Source organism: Pseudorca crassidens, chromosome 10 (assembly GCF_039906515.1).
Source record: "Pseudorca crassidens isolate mPseCra1 chromosome 10, mPseCra1.hap1, whole genome shotgun sequence".
Lineage (NCBI taxonomy): Eukaryota > Metazoa > Chordata > Mammalia > Artiodactyla > Delphinidae > Pseudorca > Pseudorca crassidens.
Window position 1 is genome coordinate 74,573,220 of NC_090305.1, and position 13,205 is coordinate 74,586,424.

Genomic DNA, 13,205 nt, shown 5'->3' on the forward strand with positions numbered 1-13,205 from the left:
TACTAGTTTCAAATGCTCCCTAGAATCTACCAAAAAAAAACAGTTTTTTTAAATAGTTCTCATTCTGAACTCATGGATTGAATGAAGCATATTTTCTGGGCTATTAATGCTCAAATTCTTTGTTCAGTGGGCACATTTTTTTTTTAATTTGCTCTTGAGCCCTTTTGACATGTCCTATCAATCTTTGATAGCTTCCCTACTTTCTGGAATGACAAGATGTCATCATTTCCTGCCTCCAGACACAGACTTATCCATTTCTACAAAGGCCTTTGGTGAGAAAACAGCAAATTTGACACTAGGAATAGCTATCACGACCAGAGACTGGCTCTTGTTTCTAGGACTTTCCAGCGACACAGCTAGGATATATTAGATATTGATAGATACAGATATAGTTACAGATATAGATATATTGATATAGATTTTTTAAAATATACATAAGACTACAGTATTTTTACTTAACTTCATCAATCTTGCATTTGTATCTTCTTTCTCCCAAGTTTTGAAAATTCAAGCTCTTACTGACACCAACAGAAACACTCATTTATTTTACCACATTCTTCAACACACACCTGTCTTAGAATAAATAATATCCATAACTGCAACCAATAATATAATCACTGAAAAGAGTTTAAGATTCTATGCAGGTTTTTTTCTCCTGACTATATCCCACTATGATGTACACTCAAAATACATATTTTATAGTCACTTGGAATAGATCCTCTCAGTGTGGTTATAACACCACTCAGATACACAGAGAGGTTCATTTGTTTCACTTTAACTTTTTAGAGATTGCCTTTTTGGATTTAATTTTGCTTCATAATTACGTAAAATACTTACATGGTTCCAAAGTCAAATCTATAAAACAAACTATATTCAAAGAAGTCTAGGTTCTCTCCATGTTCACTCATTCTATTACCAAAAAAAAAAAAACTTGTTTTTTAATATTATGGTTTGTCCATCATTTTCTTTAAAATATAAACAAATATGTACATTCATACATATATATTTGCATTCCCTCAATCTCTTAGGTAAACACTAGCATACCCTAAACACTTTTCACCACCCTCTTTTTATTTTTCACTTAACCAGATATCCTAGAGGCCACTCCATATCAGTATATACATGCTTCATCTTTTACACAGCTACATAGTAATCCATTTGTAGATCACAGTGATTTATTCAGTAAGTCCCATCCTGGCAGATGTGTTGGTTGTTTCTAGTCTTTTACTATTACAGATGGTGTTGTAATGAAAAATCTTGGATATTTTGTATTTCTTTGGAATCCATTCCTAGAATTGGGATTGCTGAGTCAGAGGCAAACTTGTATAATTTGCTAGATGTTGCCAAATTCCCCTCTGAAAGGGGATATACCACTTTGCATTCCTAACAGCAATGTTATTATAGGGCTAATTTTTCCCCACCAATAAATAGCATACATTTCAAATCTTTGAAGTTCTGCCAATCTAATAAATAAAAAAATGATTTTTCAATGTAGTTTTAATATGCATTTCTCTGATCATGTATCAGGTTGAGCATCATAAATCAAGCACCATTCGCATTTATTTTCCTATGTATTATCTATATATCAAGCCCATTATTCTATAGGGTTGTTGGCCCTTTGGTTCTATAGGTTGTTGGCGCTTAGGGTTGTTTTTAAAAACTTTACAAAAAAGAAAAAAATTTTATAAACCCTCTTTCTGCAGCATAACTAGCAAGTATATTGCCCAAATTATCTGCCTTTTACTCTATCTATGATAATTTTTGCCCTGTAAAAATTCTTTATTTGATATCATCAAACTTATCAATCCTATATATTATTGCTACCAGATCTTGATCCATAGTTAGGAAAGTTTTCCCCATAACTAAGTTACAGAAGGGTTAATCCATGTTTTCTCATAATACTAACATTAAAGCATCACCTAAGAATGGGTATTTCCATTGCTACCATGATACAATATTTCATCTAATTCTCCCACTATATCTCCAATGATACCAAAGATCAACAATAGATTCAACAAATATTTTTGGAATTCCTATATTGTGCTAGGCACTGCTCTCAGAGCTCATATACTCCAGTGAATAAGCCAAAAGATCCTTTCCTTCAAGAAATTTATACTGTGATGAAGTTTTCCTTCTATATAAATATTAGGTTAACAAAGGGTTAAAATAAATACTCAAGTGCATGCAGCACAGTAGTGAAAACCCCAGCTAGGCCACAATGTCCCTGAGGAATAAGATTCTATTTTTGTGTCCTATACAACCTGTATTAGAGACTTTATCCAAGAAAGTGACACTTGAAAATTTAAAGATCTGTAAATGAAAAGGGCTCCAAGCATTGAAACAAGTTCTCTTTCTGGTTAGTTGCTTTCATGAGGCCCTGTTATATACCCAAAGTTTCTATGGGTTTGCTCTGATAAGTAACCAACAGTCCACTGGATTGAATTTTCCATGAGTCAATCCTAGTGGATACTCAGGGAGAAAAAGAACTACAAACAATTCTTAAACATTTTTCAATAATCATATTATGAGTGTAATATTGGCAACATTTATCTCTTATTTATTTCTGTATTCCTGGCACCTAGCACTACACCTAACACACAGTAAGTACTTTATTTAGTAGGTTTATTTAATCTACTGGAGATCCAACAAAGGTTACCAAAATGATGCTGTATACCTAGCTTCCATACCTTAGTGTTGTCTCTTCTAACACACACACACACACACAAACACACACACACACAGAGCAAATATGATTCAATTTTTCCAAATTAAATCTTTAAAACTCATGTACATCTTTCTGCAAATGTACTTTTTAACTTTGGATGGGAGGGAGGTTGAAAGAGTTGACAAATCCTAAGGTCTAGATATCTGGCAGGCCCAAGCAGTTCTCCTAGACGTGCATTTCCCTTTGTCCTCAACTGCTCTCAGAAGAGCTGTCAAAGGTGGTCATCACTATAGAGAGAACCAACCCTCTGACAACCAGCTTCGCTGGTACTACGCTAAGCAGTCACACTCAGTAAATGAGGAGCTGGATCTTCTTTTTTCCTTCACATTTGACCAGATCTTAATGACAGAACTTACCATCTGTCCAATTTCAAATTAACAACTGCCAAGTAGTATTTTAGAGGCCAAACATCATTCTGTTATAATAACAAGGGCTTAATAAATCACTCACGTTGAAATTTTAAAGATAAAATAAAAAATAAATGCAAGAAAATAAATTTCACACACTTCAAGAAAGAAATGCTGGCCACAAAAACAAACTGCTATAGGGTTAAAATGATCCTCATCATCACAACTTATTACCTCAAGTTGTATTCTCTCTCCCTTTTTTTTTAAATAAGAAGAGGGAAGTACATGTCTGTGTGGAATAAATATCTGTATTTAATTTAAACAGAATAAAGTTCATATGAAAATGGGTAAAAGATTCTTGCAGAAGCCCTGCAATTTAACTTCACTCTTTATATTTTGGTTTGATATGTAAATACACACATAAAGAAACCCAACCACAGTAAATGTTAGACTTTTTCCAGAGGAATGGAAGCAAGTATTACAAATGTGGTCCAGTGTCAGGGAGAACATAATCACAACGTACACTGGTTATTTCCAAATGGTGCTCCCCAAAAGGAAAAAAATGAATGGAAGTACTTAATAAATTCTGTTTTCCATAAAATTCATACAAAAAAAAAAAGAAAGACTGTGAGCTTGGAGGTCAGTGAGAGTTTTGTTGAATTTCCCTCCTCCTAAATTCTGTCATCTCCTTTTCTAAAGTGGCAAGCCAGCTTCCCACAGACATGACCGAAATATATTCTTTTTTTCCTGCAAACCATGGTAAGTAACACATACCATGGACATGCACTCTCTCATGGATGACTAGCTAATTGGATGTTGTCACTTTCAGTTGCAGCTTAATATAGTATAGCCAATGTCTTTTGCAAACAGAAGTAAAACCAAACAAAAGCACTAATGATCTACTTCTTTTCTTTCAAAGAATATGAAGGGCTCTGACTCCATATCTCTACACCCCAAAACAATGCAAACAGATTATGAAGGGATTTAATGTAGAAATTAAAATGAATCAGTTATCTTAATTACATGTTTAGCTACACAGGTCAAATAATATCCCAACGAGCTCACAAAGAAGGGCCAAATTCTTTTGTTTCACTAGAAAAATAAGTTCCTCAAAATAAGTTGACAATGGGCTAAGGATTGGAAAGTTTTTGATTAAAAAGCGATTTTTGTTGGAACACTTATAATGAGATTTGAGCTGCAGAAACAATATAAAATTGAAAGCAGAATTACATATAAAATGAGTACTGTAAAATATCATTATTTTAGTACAATGGAAAATAAGGTGTTTGTGGTTTTACTCTATAAATTCTGTGTTGTCTGTTCATATGTATTCCTTCTTGGCTGTCCTCGGAATAGCCATCCTGATTTCCGAGTCCTTCTGCACCAGCATTCATTTGTGGTGGGGGGAACCCAGACAATCAACATCTCCTAGGCACTACTTTTTTCCTCCATTTTATTGGCTTTTCAGGACTAATTCCTGTCCATGCATCACACTGGTGTTCAGTTACACGGCAGACAATGAATTTTCCTAATCCATTTAGTGTGCTGACAGAGCCATGTTCACAATTTATAGAATTTCCTTTTAGACATCTACCTATTTCACAGTTCATTAAGATTCAAACTGAACACCTGTGTTTATGAAGTCAAAAGCAATTTTATACTAACAAGGTGTGAAATATGGCATTTTCTGGGGCTTCCCTGGTGGCGCAGTGGTTGACAGTCTGCTTGCTAATGCAGGGGACACGGGTTCGAGCCCTGGTCTGGGAAGATCCCGCATGCCGCGGAGCAACTAGGCCCCTGAGCCACAACTACCGAGTCTGCACGTCTGGAGCCTGTGCTCCGCCACAAGAGAGGCCGCGATAGTTGAGAGGCCCGCGCACCACGATGAAGGGTGGCCCCCGCTTGCCACAACTAGAGAAAGCCCTCGCACAGAAATGAAGACCCAACACAGCCATACATACATACATACATACATACATACATAAATAAGCCAAGCATTTGAAGCCCTTTTAAAAAAAAATGGCATTTTATGAAAGCCTGAACAACAATAATAACAACAAAAGCACTAGACTCTGGCCCTATGGAATAAAATAATGTCTACAGCTACCTGTACCATCCTTAATAGGCCAAAAAAAAAAAACCATTGCAGCCAACAGCCATAACACATTTTAATTCCTCCACCACATGTCTTTCATGTTTTACCTTAGGAAAGCAAGAGTATGAAGCTGCCTTGCAAAGTTCACCCGATTATCTAAAATCTGCAAAACAGCTAAAAAATCTCAGGAAGTAAAGCCTGGCCCCTTTAAACAATGTCTTCACTAGCTAGATACCAGGACATTTTCAGCATTCTGGGGCCCACAAGGCCTGACCCTGGCTCATTTTTATGTGACCCCAAAGTTTTCACATCATTAATAAAGAGAGAATCAAAACAAAGCCCACAGACATTAGGAGAGGGGAAAGTGTGCAGTCTGGCACTGCCATCGTACATACCCTCAAAATGAAAAGGGATAAAAATAAAATGCACGTAGCAGAGGTGGTGACCCCTATAACAACTGTGTTTCTCAAGACCTTTTTTTCTACTGGTAATAAACTGTTTTGCAGACCTCCCAATTGTGGCCACCATGATAGTTACAGCTTTGCAGGTTTATGTCTTTTTCTTGCAGTTAAGAGTGTTATCAATAAAAATTTCCAATGATGCCTTTCCTGGTTAAATAAAAACATTTTAAAATGTGAAGCCAGTGATGGGATTAGAATGGAAAACTACAAGTGACACCGGGATTTTGTTTTGTATATTTTTTCACCAACCCCCTTAATTTATTAATTTTAAAGACATTCCTTGCAAGTCTTAAGTGATACAATGCACCCTGATTTGGCACTGGGGTGTTTTGACAGTCTTAAAAGTTGGTTTGGGGGCTTCCCTGGTGGCGCCGTGGTTGAGAATCCACTTGCCAATGCAGGGGACACGGGTTCGAACCCTGGTCCGGGAGGATCCCACGTGCCGCAGAGCAACTAAGCCCGTGCGCTACAACTACTGAGCCTGTGCTCTAGAGCCCACAAGCCACAACTACTGAGCCCATGTGCCACAACTACTGAAGCCCGTGCACCTAGAGCCCATGCTCCACAACAAGAGAAGCCACCACAGTGAGAAGCCCATGCACCATAATGAAGAGCAGCCCCCGCTCACAGCAACTAGAGAAAGCCCGCACGCAGGAACGAAAACCCAATGCAGCCAAAAATAAATTTTAAAAAAAAAAGGACACTTTAAATATTATCCTTTGAAGGCTGGAATAAAGTGATTAAAAAGGACTTTACTGCTTGCCAGTCAACCGAAGCAAGAGGTAAAAAGGAAAACTGAAATTATTGTTTTAAAGTAAAGGAAAACTCCTTGTAAATCCCACCTTATGTATTGTGGCAAATATTATTTCCAGTCATTTAAAAACCTCCTTTGCTCAACATGTGTGAGTTCAGAAGAAAGAGTAGTTCCTTAAGTATCTGAATAGTTTGCAAAGACTTATGTGCATGCATCTAGTCCCGCAGTCCCTGGAGGTCACAAAGCGTTCCCGACTCCTTGTCAGGGTGACTTTTTATATCCAAGAATCCCGGCCTCACCATGAAGTGGGGTAGAGGGCCCATCTCAATGAGAAACAAACCAAGAAACAAGGAAGGACTCATAAAACTTGTTCTTTTTCTCCATGTGACAACAACATTTTCATCGTCAAAAGCTTGGATTTATGATTCATCTTGAAAACTGACAGCGCAACTTTGCTTTCTAGTTGTGTTATCACACTGAATCATCCATGACTCAGAGGAACAAAAAATGCTGCCACAGGCTCAGAAAACACCGCCTCCTCCACCAGTACCTTGCACAACCTCCCTGAAGAAGTGATCGCCATCATTTCTGTTAAAAATGCATTTAATTTTTACATTACAAATGTACAGCATGTGTATCATAGGCCATTTAAAGATCACCTGAGTCTAACATAAAAAGAAAACACAGTAAGATACTGCTGTCCATTCTTTTACTTTTATTCTACAAAGGGTGCATGCATGTTTGAATATGTATATATATACATATCACAAACATCTTTAAAGAAATAAAAACTAAATATTATGCAATAAATTCTTCTTAATATACTAGAATTCTAGTCTTCATGAAAAATGGTACCCTCCCTAAAGTTTAGGTGACATCCTTCATTACTATGGCCACAGTGCTACTGTTATAGCCACAATGTTACTGTAAGAATTTACATCTCAGAGTTATTCATTCTTATCCCTCTTCATAGCCAGTAGAGGGTTGTACCTAGTAAGCATTCTTGAATCCCTAGTGAACCTCCCTGTTAAGAAAGAACTATAAAACCTGCCATAACCTTTGCCATGAAGATTAAATGAGATAATGTATGTCAGCTTCTTGACACAAAGAAAGCCCTCAGCCACTGGGACTCTTATGGAAAGTGCTAGATTTCTAGTTAAGAGTTTAGAACTTGAGAACCCAAGCCCTGTTACTCACTGTTCTGTGACCTTGAGCAAGATACACATCCACTCTGAACCTCTATTTCCTTGTCTTAAAAAAAAAACGGTCAACAATACCAAATTCACAAGTTGTAAGCAAAGTTTAAAATAATGTATTGCATAGAAAACACTTAGCCACACTTCCTGGAAATCAATATAGCTGCCATGTCTTGTGCTCAGTAGACATTTGGGCAATAAAATTAAATTAATAAGTCCAAAACCAACAGCTTCTGAGATTATGGGTCCCACCTTGTCCAGCACCTTGCACATCATAGATGCTCAATAAAATATTATCAAATGATACCTTGCTTGTTTAGACAAGTTGAGGGAAGGGTCTACCTAAAGTATAGCTGACTGAAGCATTTCTAACTAGATGCAGTAACTCCTGAAATAATCTGTAAGCCTATAAATACCATTCCCTTTCTCAAGGAAAGCCAGGTTGCTTGAATGTAGGCTCAAAAGAGGATCAGTTTTCTTTTTTCTTTTTTTTTTTGAGGATCAATTTTAATCAAAACATAAAATCTTAACATTATCAGAGTAATCACCTTAGCAATATTAGCCTTAAATTATAAGAGGTATAAATAGACCTTCTTTTTTTAACATTAATTTATTTTCGGCTGTGTTGGGTCTTTGCTGCTGTGCGCAGGCTTTCTCTAGTTGTGGCGAGCGGGGGCTACTCTTCGTTGCGGTGCACGGGCTTCTCATTGTGGTGGCTTCTCTCGTTGCGGAGCATGGGCTCTAGGTGCGTGGGCCCCAGTAGTTGTGGCACACAGGCTCAGTAGTTGTGGCTCATGGGCTCTAGAGCTCAGGCTCAGTAGTTGTGGCGCCCGGGCTTAGTTGCTCCACAGCATGTGGGATCTTCCCGGACCAGGGCTCAAAACCATGTCCCCTGCATTGGCAGGCAGATTCTTAACTATTGCACCACCAGGGAAGTCCCTAAATAGACGTTTCATACAGCTTGCATACTCTAGTTCTCAAAAGAGCTAAACATTTAGTTCTATCTTCTTTCTTTCCTTTACTTATCTGCCTTTAAACAACCCAAGAAAGATGAAGTCCAATTAAGACCTTGTGTGGAATTATTAGTAACCAGTGATAAGGAACTCACTGAGTGTTTATGGTACTGTGATCAGTTCTCTATCATACATCCACATACCCAATATAATGTTGACTGGATGAAGGCAGGAACCATATCTGGCACATAGTAGTCATTTAAAAAATATATGTTGAATGAAAAATGCATGAAATCTATAGGGCAAGGATCTTTAACGTGAAACTCTTGGAAATGCTTCAGAGTATCTGTAAACTACCTGAGAGTATATACGTTATTGCACATGAATATAAGTATGTATGTGCCAAGGTGAATTTTCTGGGATCTGAGCCAACAGATCACATGAGATTTTCTTATATTGATTACATTTAAAAAGCAAAACGAAAAATGTTCTGGACGCTTACTATGGAGCTGCCACTAACTTAACCTGCATGTGTTGCCTCTCGCCTTCATGAACACAAAACCCCTACATTCTTTAATTAACATGTTGTCAAGTGTTTTTTCTTACAAGTAGAATGTTTCCCTAACCTATTTGGAACAGAAATGATTATAAAAGCAGCATCATATACCACTGTCACATAACATATCTTCCAGAATACAAAAAAAGATGCAAAAGAGATGTCATGCCTGGCGGTTCAGAAATCACGCTGGGCTGGGGCAAAGTGTACTCGCATGAAAACAGAAAGAAATCTTTTAAGTTGGAGCTAGAACAAAATAGATGGCACTTTCATAGTATCTTCATTTCTCTGCATCATTCCAGGGCATAAAAAAGTGACTCAGTTGAAATATAAAAGTCTGAGCTCAGTAAAAGCAGACACCAAAAATTCAAAGGAGACCCACAAAGGTAGACCCGTAAGAAGTGAGGTAGAGTATTCCCCAAACATTCTGATATACAATAGTAATAACAATCACAACAATGATAAAAATCAACACAATTTATAGCTAAAACCCTTTAGTGGAATCAAAGCACATTTCATACAGATGCATCAGGCTGGTACAATGACTGCTGCTTTACAGATCAAGACATGGAGGTTCAGAAATATTAAGTCTTGTTCACGTCATAGTGATTAAACGGTGAGGCTAAGGCATGTCCACACATCTCCCACTTCTAAATGCTGTGTTTTTCATATCACATTTTACTTCAGATGATAAAATAATAGCTAGGCCTTTCTTCTTTCTGATTTCTGGATATGCTGGTAATTCATTGAAATCCATAAAAGTCAAGGTGCTGAAGTCTATTTATTATTATCTCTACTCACATGAAATTAATGTGTTGGTGGATAAGGGTAAATTGGTACGTGGGAAACATCAAGGGAAGTAGCAAAATAAGATACTTGGCCTTACGGTCCTTTGAAGCTATTTTAAAAAGTAAAATGTTATGTTAAGAGCTATGTGGTGTCTGTGTGTGTGTGCGTGTGTGTAATTATTATTCCATTGATTTATTGCACACATGTCAAAGAGCATCTGGGCATCTGTACAAGTTAAAACAAACCTACCCAGGAGCCAAGCCACATAGCCACAAACCCAGACAACTTGCCTCCCCTCTCATCCCAGCCTTCAACCTACTACCTCCCAAACGCAAATTCTGTGGTGGCAAAAGCCTTCCTTGCAGAGACTAACCGTTGAGTCAGTGACATCTGCCACTTTTAACATATTCTAAAAGAGTTGCCAAAGATAGCTGATGGCACAGATTTTCCAGAGAAACCAGTAGGGCTCTTTCCATTCTAGAGAGAGTCCTCTTCTGTTTTAGCAAGAGCGTTCAGCAATGACTCAGGGGTCTAATTGGAAGGAGCTATCACATGAAACCTCTTCTAAGGATGAAAACAGTATCTTTCACATGAACGCAAATTCAGTTCTTTCATTGTAGGGCACGATGAAACATAACATATCTTACCTACTGAATACTCACCCACTAACCCACATTAGGTAGGGAGACTCTTATTTCCCTGTTTTTCCAAGAAGCAGGAAAATCACTTCAGTGTATTTTACCCTGCTGCCAAAAATCCCTTGCCTATGATCCAACAATTAGAGCTAATTTCAACTTAAACTGCTTCCTCTGTGAGATGGATATCATTAGATAACTCTCTTCACTTCCATTTACAAAGATTTTAAAAGAAGAAAAAAAAGGAAAAGAAAATTCCTTGGATATTTCCAGCTGATAAAATCATTAATCTCACAATCCCAACTTCAAAGCAGAAAAGCAGAGAATCATCTCACCTTCTCTGCACATGGAGAGTAATTTTTTCTACTTCAAAGTGCTGTCTCTTTATTGGGTCATTTTAATTATTGAACGTGGGATGGAAGCTATCCACATAATGTCACCTCTGTCCTTTTCATGAAATATGTACAGGTCTAATTTGGACTACATTAATTCGAGAGAGGTAAAAAACAGGGGAAAGAATAAGAAAAGGGAAAGAGGCCACAGAATACAACACTCATCAGTACAAGGGAGAGGTAGTAAGCTTTTCCAAGCTGACTTTTCTCATTCTCTCCTTCTGAAGAGAAACTATCAAGAAGCCTGACTACCTGTTTGGGCGATACCTCAGCAGACTGCCTTGCTTCTCAAATTTCCTTCTACCCAATACACAGCAACACAATTACAGTAACTTTATTAGTAATGCTGGTATTATTGCCAACTTAAGACAGCTGTGAGTACAATCTGTTGCAGTGTGAATGACCACTTTGAAGAAAAACTTGGGCTCTAGAATGGAGGTCAGCAAATTTGGCCCTGTTCAGAGTAAGCCTGTTAGAGAAAGGACAAGCCAGGCATTCCAATTCCCACTCAAGCCTCTTCCCAGGAAATTACAATGCCATGGGTGGCAAACTTTTTCTGTAAAGGGCCAGAGAGTAAATAGTTTCAGCTTTTCAGCCTTACAGTCTCTGTTGCTACTAAATCCTGCTTTGGTAGCACCAAAGCAGCCAAAGACAACACATAGATGAAAGGGTGTAACCATCAAGTTAAATAAGTTTAACTTTAAAGTTAACTTATTTAACGTTAAATAAGTTTAACGTTAAATAAGTTTAAAGTTAAATAAGTTTAAATATTAAAATTTTAATAAAACTTTATTTACCAAAGCAGGCAGAGGGCAGGATTTGTCCCAACAAGCCATAGCTTTCCACCCGTATTCTAGACAAGTCCAACATGGTAGAAATGGTCTATAGCTGTGCTGTCCCATACACTAGTCTCTAGCCACATGTGACTACTAAATACATGAAATGTGGCTAGTGTGGCTAAGACGCTCCATTTTAAATTTAACCGAATTTTAATTAATCTAAATTTGAATAGCCACATGTGCCTAGTGGCGACAGTATTAGCACAGTTCTAGATACTATTCACTGCTGCCTCCTCAAAGGAAATACAAGCCAACCTCCAATTTATGGCATAGTTCGCAGTTATGTCTTAAAAAATAAAATATCCATGCTTCTACATTCACAATGGAACTATACACAACTGAAACTGATATTTCTTAAATATAAAATATCTACATCATTGAAGCCAAAATGACAGTTTTGATTCAAAGCAATCAATTAACTGCCTATTGGCCAATCAAGTGCATAGACCTATCAGGTCCATGCCAAGACCTATCCAACCTGGAACTTGTTTCCTTTCTCCTCTGGACATTGTCCTGCACCTTGACTGAGGGCACAGACCTACTAACTGGCATGGCCCCATTAACTCCTACAGAAAATCCAAACCTACCCACAGACCCAAAAATGTATACATGCAAAGACATGGCTCCAAGAACACAAGAGAGAACATGCAACTCAATGAGACTGCCTTCTCCTAAAGTAATCCATGTAACACACTGCCTCAGCACAAAAATCAGGGAGATTCCCTGCATTCTTTGCTATTGGCCCCATTTAATAATTTATTTTCTGGCAACTGTTTCATTTACATAATAACTAGCTTGTGTTTTGCATTTCTTAGCAATGAGATATAATCCAATGAGAAGCAAGAAAATAGGATAGCAACATGTATTTGCGTTTTTTTTCTTAGTATGAATAAGAAATAACAAACCACATTTCATTTAAGAAACTAACACAATATCAGCTTTCTTCAATGGGTAAAAGAATCTTGAAAATTGAGGATACTGCTTAGGATGTGAGAAACCCAAGGGTGCCAGGAGGGGGACCTACACAGATACACAGTAAAGTAAGGTAGATGACACCCTGACACTTTTATGATTTTTGATAAAATGAAACCGTTTCAGATCCAATCATTTATCTATGGTTCCCAACTGCGAAAAAACTCTGAAAAATGAAAAAAAAAAATCCAAGTGTGAAGCAAACTCCTTTGGTGGCACAACCTAACACGAACCAACAGAAGCCTCCTTATATAGTCTTTATTTACTCTACTGTAGTGTAAGAAAATTTTTTTCTGCAGAAATATCCATATGTTTGCTTATGCGATGTTGCTGCAACCCCATTGGGAGTGTTATACAATCTATGATACTTGCAATGGATCTGACCTTTCCCAAATCCCCAATATATCTGATATCCAAGATGCATCTGGCCCCAAGGATTTGGATAAGGGATCTTGAAAAGAAAGCTGTTCAGATAGGATATTTTCTATCAA

At 37.5% G+C, this 13,205-nt stretch overlaps 1 protein-coding gene across 12 annotated transcripts in view; it reads right to left on the reverse strand.

Annotated features, from left to right (window-relative positions):
* ERC2 (ELKS/RAB6-interacting/CAST family member 2) overlaps window positions 1–13,205 on the reverse strand; it is a 960,889-nt gene that overhangs the window by 632,604 nt on the left and 315,080 nt on the right. The gene's annotated exons all lie outside the window — the stretch shown is intronic.